An 18498-nucleotide genomic window follows, 5' to 3' on the forward strand; every position below is an offset into this window, starting at 1 on the left:
CTAGGCAAGTCACTTAACCCCAATTGCCTCACAAATATATATGTGTGTGTGTGTGTGTGTGTGTGTGTGTGTGTGTGTGTGTGTGTGTGTGTGTGTGTATATATATATATATGACTAATAAAACAAGGACTTTACCTTACCTTTACCATTTGCATGACTGCACTGCCTTTGTCTGGGATTTAAAGCTTTCCATAACCTGGTCCCTTCCTACATTCCTTTCCAGTCTTTTTTACATATTCTCATGCTTATTCCCTTCTCTATTCATGCTGTCCTGTGGTCCAGTCATACCAGTTTGCTTGCTGTTTCTCTATCTCCAGACTCTGCCTTTGGCCAAGCTGTCTCCCAAGCCTAGAATACCCTTCCTCTTCAATTTCACCTCCTGGAATCCCTGATTTCCTTCAGGACTGAGCTCGAGCACCACCTATATGAAGCCTTTCCTGATTACTCAGGTTGCTAATTCCCTCCCTCTCAAAACTGCTTTTCCCCTGGGTGCCTATTCTTTTCTGCACGTACTTAGATTTGAACCTGAGGTTCTCCCTCCCCTCATTAGAATGTTAAGTGCCTTGAGGGCAGAGGCTGCTTTTGACTTTGTATTCCTAGTTGGGACTAGCACAAAAACAGAGCTTAATTCCTGCTAGTTGATTGCTAAGGAGCTGTCACCTTCACAATGACAAAGATTTGTTGCTTGTCCTTCATTCTCCAAGAGGATCAAAGATGGGCAGGTAATGTTTTGACTTACAAGTGCATTGACAAAGGTGTCTCCTGGTCAAGATAGCTGTAACCCTAGGATGGAGGAGAGTGGTAGCAATAAATTTGGGTCTCTGTTGAATGAGGTGAGTATTATCAACTGTTAAGGTTTTTGGAGTGGGCTTTGTAGTATATACTTTTGGTTGGATGGTGCTGTTTGGCTAAACAGTCCTGTGAAGTAGGTACTACCATCATTCCCATTTTACAGTTGAGGAAACTGAGGTTTGTCTTGTCCAGGGTCTCAGTTGTCTAAGGTAAGATTCAAACTCGGGCTGTTCTGATTTAAAGTCCAGAGGCAGGCTGATTATTGTTTAAATAGCAGTTCTCCGGGGGTAAATGTATGTAGGATACACTTTTAAGCTTAATCTGTGTAATTAACATTTTCTCTACCATTTTCTTAAGTCTAGAGTCAGCAAAGCAATAAATCAAACCCAGATTTGTGATCTTTGCCTCTTTCTGAAGTGTAAATTCTAACAACAATAATTTAACAATCAGCTCTCAGGAGAGGAGAGCTGGCTCTAGCACACTCCAGGAAGTCTGTTGTGTTTTTGGAATGGGTACTAATTGTGAGATATACTATATACATGTATATAATGTACATGTTAGGAAATACTCCTGGTTTTTATACTTGGAAAAACTACTAGTTCATAATATTTAGATTTAAAGTTGGAAGGGACCTAGAAGCCATTAAGTCCAACCCCTTATCTATCTATCTATCTATCTATCTATCTATCTATCTATCTATCTATCTATCTATCTATCTATCTATCTATCTATCTGTCTATCTGTCTATCTGTCTATCTGTCTGTCTGTCTGTCTGTCTGTTTGTCTGTCTGTCTGTCTGTCTGTCTATCTATCTATCTATCTATCTATCTGTCTATCGGAATTAAGGCACCAAAAAATTGAATGACTTGCCCAAGGTCACATAGCTAAGGTAGTATTAGAACCTAGGTCTTCCAGACTCCAAGTCCAAGGCTCTTTCCATTGTACCATGATGCCTCTCATATTAATTTTAATGTTTCCTAAAAGCTCTTCGTGTTCTGTTTTCACTTAAAGAAACGGGCAGTCCTTGAAGCTGCCTCTATTCTGGTAATGCTGGATTTGGAATCAGGGCATGTGTTTGTATCCTGGCTGTGCTGCTTATGTGTATAATTAATAATAGTTAAGGGGTTTAACTTCTCAGCCTTGATTTTTTCATTTGCAAAATGAGAAGATTGGACTGACTACATAAGAATTCTTCTGGTTTTGGATCCTGTGAATGTGGTATGGTAGAAAGAACACCTCAGTGGGAGCCAGAGAATCATGAGTTGTAGTTTGAGCTCTGCTATTAACTACCTCTGTTAGCTTAGGCAAATTCTTTGACCCTCTAGATATATTTCCTCATCTGTAAATGATCACTCAGTTCCCTCTCAGCTCTAAAAATCCAAGAAAAACTTCCTTGCCAAGGGATAAAATCTTGAGATTGATCAGGTATTATAATATATTAACTTCAACTTAACTATTTGTGAATTATTATTAAAAACAAAGCAAAAACAGCCCTACCTGTAAGTCTCTGATCTAAATTACCGATCCTTATTATCAGCAATCTTATTATAAATATTTATTGCTTTACTTTTCATGTGCAAAATCAACCTTTTCTTATTTTCCTTCCACCTCCCACCTCCCACCTCTCTCCCTGTTTTCACTTTGACAAGATAATCATATGTAAAAATTGCCTAACTCAACAATAATTCAAATCAGTGAACATTTATTAGATGCCTAATATGTTCAAAGCACTAATCATACAAAAATAAAGATGACATAATAGTTAGAAAGACTGATAGAAAAATCAGCATGTTGCCTTTTAAACATTTTTTGGATTGATGGTCCAATTTTATTGGTATTTGTGTCTTCACTAATGAAGATTGACACCTTATTTGAAACTTAATAGGAGTTACCAAGGGGCCTTCAGAGATTAAGTGGCCAGCCCAGCACCACAGAGCCATTATGGCATACTATTGATTCACACTGAGATTTCAATTCACTGAAATTTACAGGACTTTTTTGAAGGAACTCATCAAAAAAATTTATTCTTTTAAAAACCCAAATGTGAGACTTTAAATTATCCCTACTAAATTTTATTTTAAAAAATTCAGTCCAATGTTCTATCAATTAATCAACAAGAAATTCGTGACCACTTACAACGTGCCAGACCCTGTGCCAGGGTCTGTGGATACGCAAGCAAAAATGAAACAGTCCCTGATTTTAAGGATCTTCAGTTCTGTTGGGGGAAATACCATTCAAACACATATGAGTAAAATCAAAATGTCTATGAAAGAGTCAGGGTGGTATAGTAGAAAGTCCACTGGCCGTGGAATCCGAGAACCTGGCAAATTCTGCCTCTAATGCTTACTACCTATGTGACCTTGAGCAAGTTGCTTAATCTCCCTGGGACTCAGTGTCCTTAATTGTAAAATAAGGGCATTAAACGAGATTGTCTTTGACATATTTTCCAGCCCTAGATCTCCAATTCTATGACAAATTCAGCTGATTCTCTGTAAGCTTCAGGGCAGGTACTGATATTCGTAGAAGGAGTTACTACATCAAAAGTCCCCTATCTTAATCAAACCACAAATTTGCTCACGCTCTCGCTCTCTCTCTCTCTCTCTCTCTCTCTCTCTCTCTCTCTCTCTCTCTCTGTCTCTGTCTCTCACACACACACACACACACACACACACACACAAATGAATATCTAATGGGTGTATTTACCTGGAAAGTAGAGTCAATGAAGGGAAATAATATGAAATATAACTGGAAAGTTAAGTGAAAACCAGATTATGGAGGGCTTTAAAGAAAAAAAAAAGTTTGCGTTTTATCCTAGAGATACTAGGGTAGTCATTAAGGCTTTTGAGCAGAGAAGTGGGATGATGACATGATCTGCTCCATGCTTTAGGGGCATCAGTTTGCTGTAAGGGAAAAGACCAGAGGCAGACAGGGATAGCATTGTAAAGACTATTGTGATGATTGAAGCTAATTGTAATGAGATGAGTTACAGGTTGTATGAACGGAAAGAAGGGAATGGATAGGTTCTTGTCCATAGCCATCATAATTATTAACAATAAGCCACTAAGATGTTTGCATAAAAAATCCTCATTGTCATGGATTAGGAATTTTGTTTTTATCAATTGAAATGCATTGTATTTCATGTGAGAGGCAGTGTGGTGTAGTAGATAAACAGCTGGACTTGGAATCAAGAAGACCTGGGTTCAAGTCCCACATTTGATAACTACTGGCTGAATGACCCTGGTTAAGTAGCTTTACCTCTCATTACTCCTAGGCAACTAACTCTTCAAGACTTTTAAGTGGTAGACAAGGTATGGGCCTGTTTTTCTAGAGGAACTTTCTTCCTGGGAGCTCCCTACACTGATGAAATCATAGATCCAGTAAAAAAAACAAACTGACATACAGCAACAACAAAAGCAAGAAAACAAACCGAGTCTACCACCAAAAAGATTCCTGTGGAGGAGCATCGAGGAGGAGGAGGAGGAGGAGGTGGGTGTAGAGCTCCATCCTTGGAGTCAGGAAGACCCTCTGTTTCTAACAGTGAATTGCTATATAATGTGGGCAAATCACGTAACTATTTGTGGTGCCCCTAAATAATTCCAAGACAATAAAAAAACAGAATCTATGAAGAGAGTGTTCACACCAAGAATTCCTCACACTGCTAAAATAACAATCCCAAACCCCTTAAAAATCTTTTTTTTTTTGCATAAACATAAATCAGGACCCCTTAATGAAATCCACAAGGCAAGGCAAGGCAGGAAGCTTTTATTAAGTACTTACTGTATGCAGATACTTTTTTGAGCACTGAGGATTGATAGAAGTGTAAGCAAAAAGAAAAAACAGTTTCTGCCTTCAAGGACCTTACAATCTGACAGAGGAAGACAATACACAAAAAGGGAGGGGGAAAGGGCAGGGAAGGAGAGAAGGTCCTCATGCAGGAGGAGGCCCTAGGGGGAGCTCATCAGGGGGAGAAGGAGAACAGACATGGCTGAGAGGGAACTGATGGTTACAACAAAGGAAAGATGCTCCAGCATGAAGAGGCCACAAAGGGGGAGGGATGTTCCAAGGTGAGGAGGCCTCAGGTTCTGAGAGAAGTTCTAGGCAAAGGAATCATGGTGGCAAATTCCAGAAAGTCAAAAGCAGAACCTGGAAGGGAATGAAAGTTGGTCAGACCCAAATGGAGATGACGGTTCCATGTAAGGGTGGTGCAGGAGACAGATGAAGGTGGGGCCAGAGCTCTCCTTTCCTACTGGTTCCTTCTCAAGAGCTTGTCTGGAGGCTTCCACCACTAAAATGCCAGATTCTCAAATGCATGAATTCTGCATTGGGCTTGCTATTTTATGCAAAACCCACAGGGGGCGATCATGTCTCCTAAAACATTTTGGTTGTACTGTTCAAACAATGTTATTCCAGTTTATCCAATGCCTTTTAAAAACTTCTAAGTCACACCTAGTTCATACCTCTGATTGTTCTCATCTGAGGGAGGTTATCAGGCTTTAGTTTATTGTTACTTAATTTTTGTTGGCTAGGATAATTGATTGATTTATGCAATGCCCCCCCAAAAAAAAAACAGCAACAGAACTTTTACTAAAATGGACTGTCTCATGAAGTAACATATTCTTGTCTCCGGAGAAAGGCTCAGGTGGAGGCTGTATGACTACCTGTGCAAGATGTTGCAGAAGTAAGGCTGCCACTGAATGAGGGTTGCACCAGATGACTGCTAAAGTCCCTTCAACTCTAGGATCCTTTAAGTCTAAGTTGTCCCATGAAATTAAACAAATCTGCTTGAAGATGCCTGTCCTTTCTCCTTATGGAGATTTAGTAAGTATTCTCCCAGAAGGCAAGGAGGAAGTAATGCCATATTGGATTCTTAATAAAGCAGTGAAGTAAAATGTCCCCATCATTGCAGACTTTGATATGTGCTTTTAATCAAGTAGAGAACATTATATTATGAATATCTCTTCTAACCTTTGCAGGGTACTGAAAGAGTAATATTTGCTTCTTTTGTGGAAAGATAAAGGCTATGCCCTCAAGCTGTGGGTCAACAGTTTACTACCCACCTGTTGTGAACTGACTAGTAGATATGAAATTATAAAATCTTAGAGGGAGGGAGAGAAAGGGGAGGTGGAAGGGAGAGAGAAATGACATCCTTGTCAAGGATAGATTCCTGACATAATCCACTATAGATTTCACTCAAAGTCAACCTTCATTCTTTTTATCTAAAATTTTATTTTTAATTTATGGAATTCAAGGCATTACCATAACAGAGATAATTGCATATGAAACTGTAAATCTCTTATGTACAACTTACTGTTCCTTTCACATATAACAAAATTATCATGTAAATTTTTCTCTTTTTTTCCTTCCCTCTCCCCTCTCTTCCCTACCCTAGAGATGGCTACCATTATACACAAATAGGTATACAAATATGAAATTGTTCTGTACATACTTTGATTTATCAGTTCTTTCTCTGCATGCAGATAGCATCTTTCTTCATATGTTTTTAGTTAATTTGGGTATTTATAATAGTCAAAATAACTTATTCACTCAGTTGATCGTAAAACAGTATTGCTGTTACTGTATACAATGTTCTCTTGGTTCTGTTCATTTAGCTCTTCATTATTTCGTGCAAGCCTTTCCATGTTTTTCTAAGATCATTGAGTTCATCATTTCTTATAGCATAGTGGTACTCTATCACAATCATATACCACAACTTGTTTAGCCATTCCCCAATTGATGGGCATCCCTGTGATTTTGTTCTTTGCCATTTACAAAGAGAGCTGCTATAAACATTTTCAAACTTATATCTTCTTTTCCTTTTTCCCTAATCATCTTTGGAAACAGACTGGCTAGTGGTACTGCCAAAACAAAGGATATCGGCAGTTTAATACCTCTTTCGGCATAATTCCAGATTGCTCTCCAAAATAGTTGGGTTAGTTCACAATTCCACCAATAATGAATTAGTGTCCCAATTTTTCTACATCCCCTCCAGTATTTGTCACTTTCCTCTTCTATCATTTTAGCCAATCTGGTAGGGGTAAAATGATATCTCAAGATTGTTTTAATTTGCATTTCTCTAATCAATAATGATTTAGAGCATTTTTCATGTGACTATAAATTATTTTGATTTCTTCATTGGAAAATTGCCTGTCTGTATCCTTTGGGCATTTATCAATTGGGGAATGACATATTTTTATGGATTTGACAAAGTTCTTTATATATTTTAGATATGAGGCCTTTATCTGATAAATTGTCTATAAATTTTCTCCTCAACTTTCTGCTTTCCTTCTGATCTTAGCTATATTTGTTTTACTTGTACAAAAGCTTTTTAATTGAATGTAACCAAAATTATACACTTTACCCCCAACTTTGCTCTCTATCTCTTGTCTTTTTATAAATTGTTCACCTATTCATAAGTCTGATAAGTAATATGTTCCATGTTCTTCTAATTTTCTTGGAAAATCTCTCTTTATATCTAGGTCATGTATCCATTTTGACCTTATCTTAGTAAGATATTGGTCTATGTGCAATTTCTACCATACTGCTTTCCATTTTTCCTAAAAATTTTTTACCAAATAATGAATTCTTTTTTTTTGCTACTCTATTTTATTTTTTTCAGATTTTATTGATTTGTTTTTAGTTTTCAACATTCACTTCCACAAGATTTTGAGTTCCAAATTTTCTCCCCCATCTCATCCCTCCCCCCACCCCAAGATGGTGTGTATTCTGAATACCCCTTCCCCTAATCTGCCCTCCCTTTTATCTTCTTCCCCTTCAATTTTCCTGTAGGGCAGGACAGATTTCTATACCCCATTGCCTGCATATCTCATTTCCCAGTTGCATGTGAAAACAATTTTTTAGCATTTGTTTTTAAAACTTTAGGTTCCAAATTTTCTCCCTTCCTCCCTCCCCACCCACTCTCATTGAGAAGGCAAGCAACTCAATACAGGTTATACATGTGTAGTCATACAAAAACAAAAAAGTAATAAAACTCCCTCTTTTAATGCATATTTATAGCTGTTAGGCAACTGAACTGTTTAAACTATTGATATCTTTTGTTTTTTATATCACTTTCATTTTTACATATATGTATATATGCACATATATATGCATATATACATATATGTGTATATATGCACATATATGCATATATTCGTATATGTATATATGTATATGTATGCATATATACATATATATTAGCTTGAAAGTACACTAAAACGTTTGGTTCACCATGTGTATATACAGGTATATGGGTATACATCTCTATATATGCATACATGTATACACATATCTATGCATGTCTGTGACAGAAAATTGTTAATATAATGACAGAAATGGTGAATACCAAATGTAATATGGACTGCTACTCCCTTTAATGGTCCTTGTAATGTCAGAATTCCAATGATGTTCTTATATCCCTACTCTTAAGATATTTACTCTTGATTAGGGTGAGCCAAACCACAACCTAGGTCTTCCTACCCAGGGATGTTACCTTGTGAGGGGCCCAGCTGAAGCTGGATTTCAGCTTCTAGTGCCCTTGCCCCCTTCCATTGGGATTCATGGCACAAAGGGTAGCAGAATGAAGTGACTTTCCTTTCCCAGATTTCCAGGGGCTATTGGGGTTTCATGACCAGGCCTTGCTACCTCATACTGCTTCCTTTTAAAGGTATAAGAAGTTTTTGCATCTGTCTTGGAGTTGGGAAATCCACTAGTCATCCTCCAGAGTGGCAGGTTTGCTACCTTCTTATCTCAATTAAAGACACTTTATTCTTCAACTCAAGGCTTCATTTATTTCAGGACTTGACATCTGTATGGGTATATATGTAATATGTACACATATGTGTACATGTGTGTATAAAAAGAAAGGAGTCATCTTCTGTTAAAAAAAAAAAAAAATAAGAAAAAGGGGTGGGTAAAAAAGCAACTTTGCAAACTTAACCAACCCATCAAGTAAGTCTAAAAGTATATGCAGTATTCCCCACCTAGGGGGCCTGACCACTCTTCCTCCTACACCAAAGAAAGGAGGGAGATACATTTCCTCATTTCTTCTCAGTATCAAACGTGGTGCTGTTGTGCTACTTAATGGGCAACTTGGGCCTCAGGCCACTCTCTAAGATTGTATGTTTCGGAAGAAATGCCAAACAGCATTGGTAGAGCAAATTTACTCACAGGAAAATTTCTGGTCCATTCAATTTTTTAAAAAGTTATGTAAGCAGGAGGAAAGTAGGATAAGAAAAAAAAGTTGCAATTTAAGTGATTTTTCTTTGTATTCAGTGAAGAGAGAAGTACCTTGAATTGCAAGGTTTTTTTTCTGCTTTTCTCCCACTTTTTTACACCTAGGCTTTTGTTCTACTTTATTCCTCATCCCCTATTTAGGCAACTTAGTTTACCTATACACTCTGTTCTTATGGAATAAAATAGTTTTTCCAAGTAGTTTTCCATTTAGTACAATAAATTCCACTGGATTCATTTTCCAGAGAATGCTGTAGAATTCTCCCTTTTAGGTTATAACATACCATAGGATTTAGCATTGAAGATACCTTAGAAAACTCTAGTCTAGATGTTTCATTTTATAAATGAGGAAATTAAGACTCAGAGACTTTGAATGACTTGGCCAAAGTTAAATACTAAGCAACAAATCTGGGCTATGAACCCAAGTCCTGTGACCTCAAAACCAGTTATCATTTTCCCTACCTTCACAGTCACTTTTTAAAATTATGTTTTTATTTACTTCATTTTTTTCCAGTTACATGTAAAAAATTTTAACATTATTTTTTTTAATTTTGAGTTCCAAATTCTCTCCCTCCCTCTAGCCCCTCAAGAAGGCAAGCAGTGTGATATCAGTTATACAAATATTTCCGTATTATCCGTGTTGCAAAAGAAAATACACACACAAAAAAAGAAAAATAAAGTTTACAAAATGTGCTTCAATCTGCGCTCAGAGTTTATCAGTTCTCTCCCTTGCTTTGTATCTGTTCATATACGTCTTCCCAGGTTTTTCTGAAACCATGTTGCTCATCATTTCTTATAGCACAACAATATTACATCACAATCCTATAGCATAACTTGCTCAGCCATTTCCCAATTGATGGGCACCCACCAATATCCAATTCTTTGCCACCACAAAAAGAGCTGCTATAAATTTTTTATATAATAATCCCTTCATCCTCCATCCCTATTTTTTAAAAATTTGTTTGGGATACAGACTAAGTAGTGATAGGCTCTCCAAGTGAATTGGATTCACCGCCATGATGTCATGGTCCTCTTTGAGAAAGAAGGATACAGTAACCCTGTGAGTAGTAGGAGCTGCCCCACTGGTAACCCAACTGGAACTGGCCAATTGGGCCATACAGCTCTTTTCTTTTCCCTTTTCCTCTGTCTGTCTGTCTGTCTGTCTGTATCTTACTTTCCCTTTGGGGAAACATTGCAAGATAACTTGGATTTGTTTCTTAAAGACCAGGCCTTAAATCTAAATCACTTTGGCTGTAAATGATTGGCCAACTATAGGTCCCAGGCCAAACCCTACTTGATCATTCTTTGGGCCGAGATTAGCTCAGAGTAAACGTAAATAGGAATTGTTTCTATTTTGACCAGAAACCCCGACAGTCTTCCCTTCCTAGTTTGATTTTTATTTCTGGACTAGGTTAAAGAGGCCATTCTTTGCCTTATTTTTTTTCACCTAGACTTAATCACTGAATGGACATTGCTACAGTCAAATTAAGACTTACCTTTAAAAGGCCAAGATCTTCCACATCATCTGGGGCCATCTCCAGTCATCCTGATGTGTATCTAGTACTGGACCCAGATGGCTCTGGAGGAAAAAGTGAGGCTGATGACTTTGCACAGCTCTCCTTCACTTAAATCCAATTCACTTGCATATCACGGCATCACCTCTATGATGTCGTGGTTCTCTTAGACATGAAGAAATATTTTTATATCACAATTTGTTCAGCCATTCTCCATTTGCCTAAGAGGCACTCTAAGCTATCCCCTTAGATTCTAGATTTTTTTTTCTCCCTATCCTCTTTTAATTCCTTCTTTAGGATTAAGAACTTTGCTTTTGCTTATGACTTTTGTCTTCCTAGTATTAATCTTTAACTTGTCCCTCTCCTCAAACCCTGCTTTTTTGTTGAGTCACTTGTATTTCTGTATCAGTGTGTGTGTGTGTGTGTGTGTGTGTGTGTGTGTGTGTGTGTAGTGCTGCTACATCTCTTTTGGATAAGAGTGAAGATCATTTGATGTCCACTCTTCCACCCCTCCTCCATATTTACTTTTGTTCTCATGGGCTCTAATCATGAGAAAGAGCAAATTCTACCCCACTAATCTTTCACCTTTCTAGACTAATGTATTCCTTTTACTCTTCCTTCTCCTTTCTCTCTTTAAATCTTTGGAACAGAGCCAATCTACCTGTAGGATCCCTGCTTTTTTTTTCTTATTTAATTTTCTCAATATCTTTAGTTCTGACTACATACTTGTTTCTTCTCCAGTTATCAGAATGTTAGCACTCAGTCATCAAACAGCTCCTTCCAGTTACTCAGATAAATTTACCTTTCTGAGTTTCTTTTGACTCTTGTTTTGTACTTCAGCATTTCTACTCAGCTCTGGTCTTTTCATCAGAAATGCTTGAAAGTCCCCCATTACTTTAAAAGTCCATTTTCCGCCCATAAGATGACACTTAGCTTTACAGTGTACATTATTCTTGGCATAAAGCCATATTTTTTGTCTTTTTAAATATTACGTTACATTTCGAGATCTCCTCTCGTTTATAGTAGGAGCTTGTGTGATCCTGACTATAGTTTCTTGGTATCTGAACTGTTTTCTGGATTCTTACAGCATTTTTTTCTTTGATATGGAAACTTTAAATTTCGTTATGAGATTTTTCCTTTCAGGAGAAAATCAGTGGGTCCTTCCTCTCTTTGCTTTGCCTTATTCCGAGTCGAAGGCTATATGCATTGTACCAGGTAGCTCCCTCATAAGAAGTCTCAAATGATTTATAAACTGAGGCTTGGCCTTGGATATTACAAGTAAAAGGCATTACGTGCAAATACTTTTACATAAGTATACAGTCAGTAATTTCTTTGGGAGCCCTTTGGTATAATTTCCAAGGGTGATGACTAGAATGAGGTTCAGAGGCTTCACCAAACAAGTAAAAAAAAAAAGCTCAAAGATCCCCTGATTTTCAATCAATCATTATCTATTCTATATGCCTGTGCTAAGTGCTGAGGATACAGAGAAGGGGGGAAAAGTTATTGCTCATAAGGAACTCACAGTACAAACAAGCCAAATATAGGATGTTGTTGTTGAGTTGTATTCAGTTGTATCTGACTGTTTATGATCCCACTTGGGGTTTTCTTGGCAAAGATACTGGAATGGTTTGCCTTTTTCTTCCCCAGCTCATTTTACAGATGAGGAAAATGAGGCAAACAGGTTAAGTGACTTACCCAGGGTCACACAGCTAATAAGTGTCTGAGGCCAAATTTGAACTCAGGAAGATGAATCTCCACTGTCACCTAGCTGCCCCTTATAGGATAGGTTGGAGGTCATTAAGAGAGGAAAGGCACTAGCATTACATTATCCATAAAAGCTTTGTTTTTTTAGAAAGAAAATGCACTAGAAAATCACAAAATGCTATGAGCCCTGAAGAATTGATGTTTTAGATGCCCCAAAAGGCAATAGAAAGATAGCATATGTGTAATTTCCACAGCATATTACTGAAGATGGCTTGCATTATAAAAGGAAGTGGGCTAGCCATGAAGTGGCAAGGAAGGATATTATTGGAAAGAAGAATAAATGGATAACACTAGTACTCCTCTGGGGGGTGGGCGGCAGCTCGATAGTTCAGTGGATAGAGTACCAGGCTTAAAGTCAGGAAGATGAGTCTTCCTGAGTTCAAATCTGGCCTCAGTCCCTTACTAGCTATATGACCCTGGGCAAATCATTTAGTCCTGTTTATCTGAGTTCCTCATCTGTAAAATGAGCTGGAGAGGGAAATGGCAAAACTGCTTTAGGCCAAGAAGCTCTAAATGGGGTCACAAAGAACCCAACAGAACTGAAACTGAAATGACTGAAGAACAACAAAGTGCTACATTAGTATCCGTGAAACATTGAGAGAATCAGAAGATCCCCTTTAGCCCTCTGCGTAGAAAAATCTAGAGAATATGTGTGGGAAGATATGGTCAAGAGTCACACAGGACAAGAAGGCAGGATTATGTTATAATTTAAACTGGTAGACAGAGTACCTCCATGGATGAGATCACAGAACCATTTTAGTAAGAAAGTAATGATGGATGTTTTCAGCCTTCCTGAGAAGGAATTTCTTTCCAATTTCCTGTTATTAGTTGCTTTAAAAAAAAATGGAAGCATGCAGTGTATATGGAAAACTACCAAAACAAATTGTTTTATTTATGAGAAGCTATTAAATGACTCCCTATAAAATAAATAATCAATTCCAACAAAACGAGAGCAGTATAATGCATATGTTATTTTTCAACCATGCTGAACAAGACCCAGCTATGAATCTGAGATTAAGTTGCTCCTTGACATTATGTTGTCAGGACTCTGACTGATTTCTAGGTTTGTTTATTTCTAAGGACTGCAATACTCAATTTACATGCATGGTTTGTGTTGATTGAATCATTTTTTATTTCAACCAGCCTTTTTTAGTAGAATAAAAATTGAGGGAAAAGGCAGTTTAATTCCCCATCCCTATTATAGTTTGAACTAGAAAGAGATCCCTCTTTTCTTTTATAGAGAGCTTAATCTGAAATCTTTAAACCAATAAAAGGGAAGCCCCCCTCTGTTTCATTTTCATTTAAAACAGGATTCCATGCTTTTAGATGTTAAAGCTGTTAAGTATTTTCACCTTGTTGTCTCTCATTCTAATATCATCTGTTACCTACCATGCTAATTTCTCTGCTGATTAATTGAGTGTGCAATGGATACCAGCCTGGAAATAGCAAGAGGTCAGTGTGCTTACCAAATGAGATTCTGATGTGATGCATAATTCATGCCATGGGCTCATGCAAGTTTTGCAAAAGCAGTTTTCCAAACTGTCCAACTGAAAATATTCCCAGCTAAATACCTCTCTCTGAATTGCTTTTTGTTCCTATTTAACTAATGAGCTTCATGGCAAGATTTTTGTATTTCAACCAAAAGGCTTAAGTATCTTGGATTACTTTCTTTGCCATTGGTTTTTCTCATATTTTTTAAAAAATAAAAGCAACATTCATTTCAGAAGAGTGAAGAGAAAAAACTTTGAAAGACTTCACAACTGTCTCAGATACAGTCATTAGGAATTACTTAAGAGGACTGATGGTAAAGTAGGTGGTAGGCTAGAGGTGCAGAATGAGGTATACAAACCATTGTGTTGGATTGTTTTGTTGGAGCTTACGTATTTATTTCAAAAAAAAGTTCAGTATGTGTATGTATGTACATATGTATGGGGGAGTGATCTTTGAGAACTAACCTTGATTTTTTTTAAAGCATTAATAAAATCATATTAAACAAACAAATTGGTGGAATCTAGCCGTTGCCCCAGCCCCAATATTCCAACTTTAACATATGCCTCACCAGAACAGCAGGCATGTCCACAAACTCAACGGCATCCATCTAGTTTTAGATAAGACCACAATAGCCAGCCGATAACAAAACAGCACCAACAGGATGCTGAGCAGGATGTTTGACCACTAAATCACAGAAGGGACTTTCCCTAGGTAGACACCTGCGCAGTAATAGAAAAAACTGTCGTTTAAGTGAACTTAACGCTGTAGAGAAGCTTATTATAATATCATTATCATACATTAACACCTCTCGCAGTGGGCTTTTCTATATGCATTCTGGATAGACACATAAGTAGTTCCACCATGGCTAGGACCCTTTCCCATATTAGCAAATCCCTCCTATATTTTAATATGCATGTATTCTGTTATGCTAATGACATTATTTGCCCTATAAAAATCCCTGTCTTGCTTTGCTAAACTCTAAGGAGCCTAGCCCACTGCTGAAAAGCATAATTCTCAATAAATGCCTTTGCTTGGGTTAGAGAGGGTCTGAGCCTGAATTCTTTTGAGACAACCCTGCAACACACCTTAACACCACAACAAAAGGAGAACCTCTTCCTCTGATGGAACATTTACTTTCTCCCCAGGTGTTCAAGAAACAAAGAGCCCAGGCAATAGAGCAAACCTGAAATGCAAATAACCAGTAGTGATAAAAATATACATTAGTGCACTGCCTGGCATGTAGTAGGTGCTTAATAAAAACTGAGTGATTGATAGATATTTTTTGTTCAGTATTTAACTTTTAAAATTATTCATGTATCTTTATCTGTATATCCTAAAGCAAAGATCTGTGTTTATGGGTATATAAAGGCACCAAATCTAATGAAGTGATTTCTTTGACTTCAGTATTATTGTGGTTCTGTACTTTCAGCTTTAAGATAAAGTCTCTATGGAATGACTAAATTAATAAAGTTTTGTCTTTCTCATTTGGATAATAATAATAATTACACCAGCATCTATATAATACTTAAATGTTTGCCAAGTGCTTTGAAGTCATAATCTTATTTGATTCTCACAACAGCCTTAGGAAATACATGAGGAAATTGAGGTAGAAAGGGATTAAGTAACTTGTCCATGGTCAAGTGGCTACTGAATATCTGAAACCACCCTCGAACTCACAGTTTCCAAGTCCAAGGCTCAATCCACTGCACCTAGTTGTACCAAAAACTACATTCCAGGACAAATCATATTAAAGAGAATACCTGCAGAGTGATTCTCACAGAGCCTTAGAATGGGAAGGAACCTTGGTCTAATCTCATCCAGTCCAAAGTCCAAGAAGAATCCCCATTGAAATGCAACAGGAAATGGTGATCCAGCTTTGGTTTGAAGATCTCCAGGGAAGAAGAACCTACTACTTCCCAAGGCATACTGTTCATTCCACTTTAGGAGAGCTGTAATTGTGAGGAAGATTTTCCTGATGTCAAACTTAAATTTGTCACTTTTCTGCTTGTTATAGTTCCTAGTTCTTCCCCATGGAACCAAATAGAATAAGTGTAATTTCTCATCTATGTGACTTTCTTTTAAGTATTTAAAAATAATAGCTAACATTAATAATAAGAATAGCTAAGACTTATATAGTGCTTACTATGTGCTAGACAATGTACTAAGCACTTTGCAATTATGTATTTTGATCCTCACAATAACCCTGAGAGGCAGGTGCTATTACTATCTCTATTTTACATATCAGGAAATTGAGGCATATAGAGGTTACCTGACTTGCCCAGGGTCACACAGCTAGTTAGTGTTGGAGTCCAGATTTGAACTCAGGTCTTTCTGACTCCAGGCCCACCACTACTACATCTCCTAGAATGCCATCATCTTTCTTCATGGTAGACATTCCCTGTTTCTTTTTTAATCAAGATTCTTTGTTCTTAATCTTTATATCCACAGTGTTTTTCATATGATCACACAGTGCCTTACACATAGGAAGATGCATTTAATCAATAATTGTAGAATTGAATCTGACCATGTGAAAAGGAGCATTGTTGTTGTTATCATTCTATTATCTCATCTTAATCTTAATTCACTTGATTTTCAGCATCCAAAAAATAAATGTGACCAGAGAAAAAATGAAACGTGATATGAAGGAATTTTAAGAAGCTGAATCTCCCTTAGAAGAACATCTTTTCCAAGAATGAAATAAAAATTGTGATATATCCTAGTTTTGTAATTTATGTATGTACCTCAAGGATCTGTAATTTCAATAGTGTGGACCACTCTGAGGTATTTTGCCTAACTTTATGACAATTGGATACACTTACCTCCACAAGAACAGATTGAAACCCCTCTATAACTTAGAAAGTTTTTGAGAGTTGTCATGGCACCAAAAAAAAAAAAAACCATCCTGAAGCCAATCTGGGAACAAGCCTTCCACCTTTAACTTGGGCCAGTCCTTGGACAGGCCATCACTAGGCCACAGATTATCTTTCAAGTTTTATAGAACCTGGAAGAGTTCCAATGGTAAAGGCTTTGAGAACCCTGGATCACCTCCATGACATAATAAAGCATCAAATTAAGATGAGAATGGAAGAATTCAATCAAAATGTTTTAAATTAACTAACTTACTATAACTCAAACTGGATCCTCCTTTTTACTTATCTATTTAAAATGAGAGCTTTTCAGTAGTCTTTTAAATAAATTAAATGATGGTTATTTTTATTTTCTGTTATCTTGGCAGCTTGATGTAGTAGATAAAGGGCTGGCTGCAGGGCCAGAAGTCCTGACTCTTGACACGTACTAGCTGAGTGATTCTGGGCAAATCTCTTAACCTCAGTGCCCTAAGTAATTCTCTATGATTTTAAGTTGAAGAGAAGATGGAGACCTACATTGGTAGAGGGAGCTTCCACCCCTGGCATTTCTCCATAGCAATGAAATCACAGGTCTTGTCCCTATCCCCTATTTTTTTTGGCTCTGAAGCACTTTACAGAATTAAATTATGCATGTTCTTTGGCAAGTTCATCACAATTATAGTACCTTAGAAGTATCCTAGAAATAATAAAATTATTTCCTAGTTGATATGTTTGTGGCTAGCATTGAATCAAACTATAAATATCAAGGTAATTATGATTTTGAAAGTGGCTGAGATGATAAACTACAGAGTACAAATAACACCATAAATCACATTTTCACAAACAGTCCATCCTTGCAACCTATTAAAATAGGTGACGTAACATGAGCTAACTTTGCAATAATAGAACAGGAATTGTGAGTTTTTCTTTTATGCAGTGAATAGGGAATCGATTTGAGAAGATACAAGCAGACCAGTTGTTTTGTTTTGGTTTTCTTTTTAGAAGGGCTGATACCTTTTCAGACTATAGGAGTCATAAAGTTCTAGCTTATTTTATCCCATTCCTTTGGGACAAATTCCACTGGTTAAAAATGATCAGTAGTCCTTCACTTTAAGTTGTGAATATACAGATTCCAACACCTGATTGCAGTGTCTTGTAGGCAGTGTCTCATATTGTTCTTTTATGGAAGTTGGAGAGTCCTCCAACCCAGTTAAATCTCTACTTTCCAGAAAAGTTGATATTGTAATACTAGAGATTTGAGGCATGGAGCCAACTCAATGGCTATTGCAATAGTCCAGGGATTGAGTTGATGAAGGCCTGCCTCAGGATTGCAACTGTGTGGGTGAGAAGGGGACATATTTGAGAGATATTGTGAAGGTAGAAACTACTGGATTGGCCACAGGCTGGATATGCAGGATAAGTACTAGTTGGGAGTTGAGGATGCAAGCCTGGATGTCTGGGAGAGAGGTGGCAAGTTCAACAGTAGTTGGACAGAGAAGAGAGTTCGGAGTTTAGAATTGAGCAAATATAATTAAAACCAATTAGTCATTATAGGTAGAAAGTTAAGAAAAACATTTTAAATACATGTCATCGTGACAAATTCTTCCACTCTCCAAAATGAAATGAAAAGATTTCAAAATGTCCAAAACTTAGAGGAAGCAATTAAAGCCATGTAGAAAAAGGATGAGGTGCGTACCAGCACTATCATCCCGTGTGCTATTAGAGTTGCTTTAAAGATGCTTTTGGCAAGTCTGCAGAAAATGAGATTCAATCACAATACTTTTATTCAATTACCAAAAGCAATTTTGTCCACCAGCACAATATTCAGCAGAGTATTAAGCATAGGAGTATAATAGCAGGAT

General features: G+C 37.2%; 1 protein-coding gene and 1 long non-coding RNA gene across 5 annotated transcripts in view; one reads left to right on the top strand and one right to left on the bottom strand.

The window, feature by feature from the left end:
- OXR1 (oxidation resistance 1) overlaps positions 1-18498 on the top strand; it is a 563019-nt gene that overhangs the window by 60754 nt on the left and 483767 nt on the right. The gene's annotated exons all lie outside the window — the stretch shown is intronic.
- LOC110196800 (uncharacterized) lies at positions 4539-10927 on the bottom strand. Its single transcript, XR_002321318.2, has 2 exons — positions 10518-10927; positions 4539-4935 (listed from the first exon to the last, which is right to left on the bottom strand). It is a non-coding gene; the product is annotated as an uncharacterized LOC110196800 (long non-coding RNA).

This window comes from Phascolarctos cinereus, unplaced genomic scaffold (genome assembly GCF_003287225.1).
Source record: "Phascolarctos cinereus isolate Bilbo 61053 unplaced genomic scaffold, phaCin_HiC Scaffold_4;HRSCAF=312, whole genome shotgun sequence".
In the NCBI taxonomy this organism is placed as follows: domain Eukaryota; kingdom Metazoa; phylum Chordata; class Mammalia; order Diprotodontia; family Phascolarctidae; genus Phascolarctos; species Phascolarctos cinereus.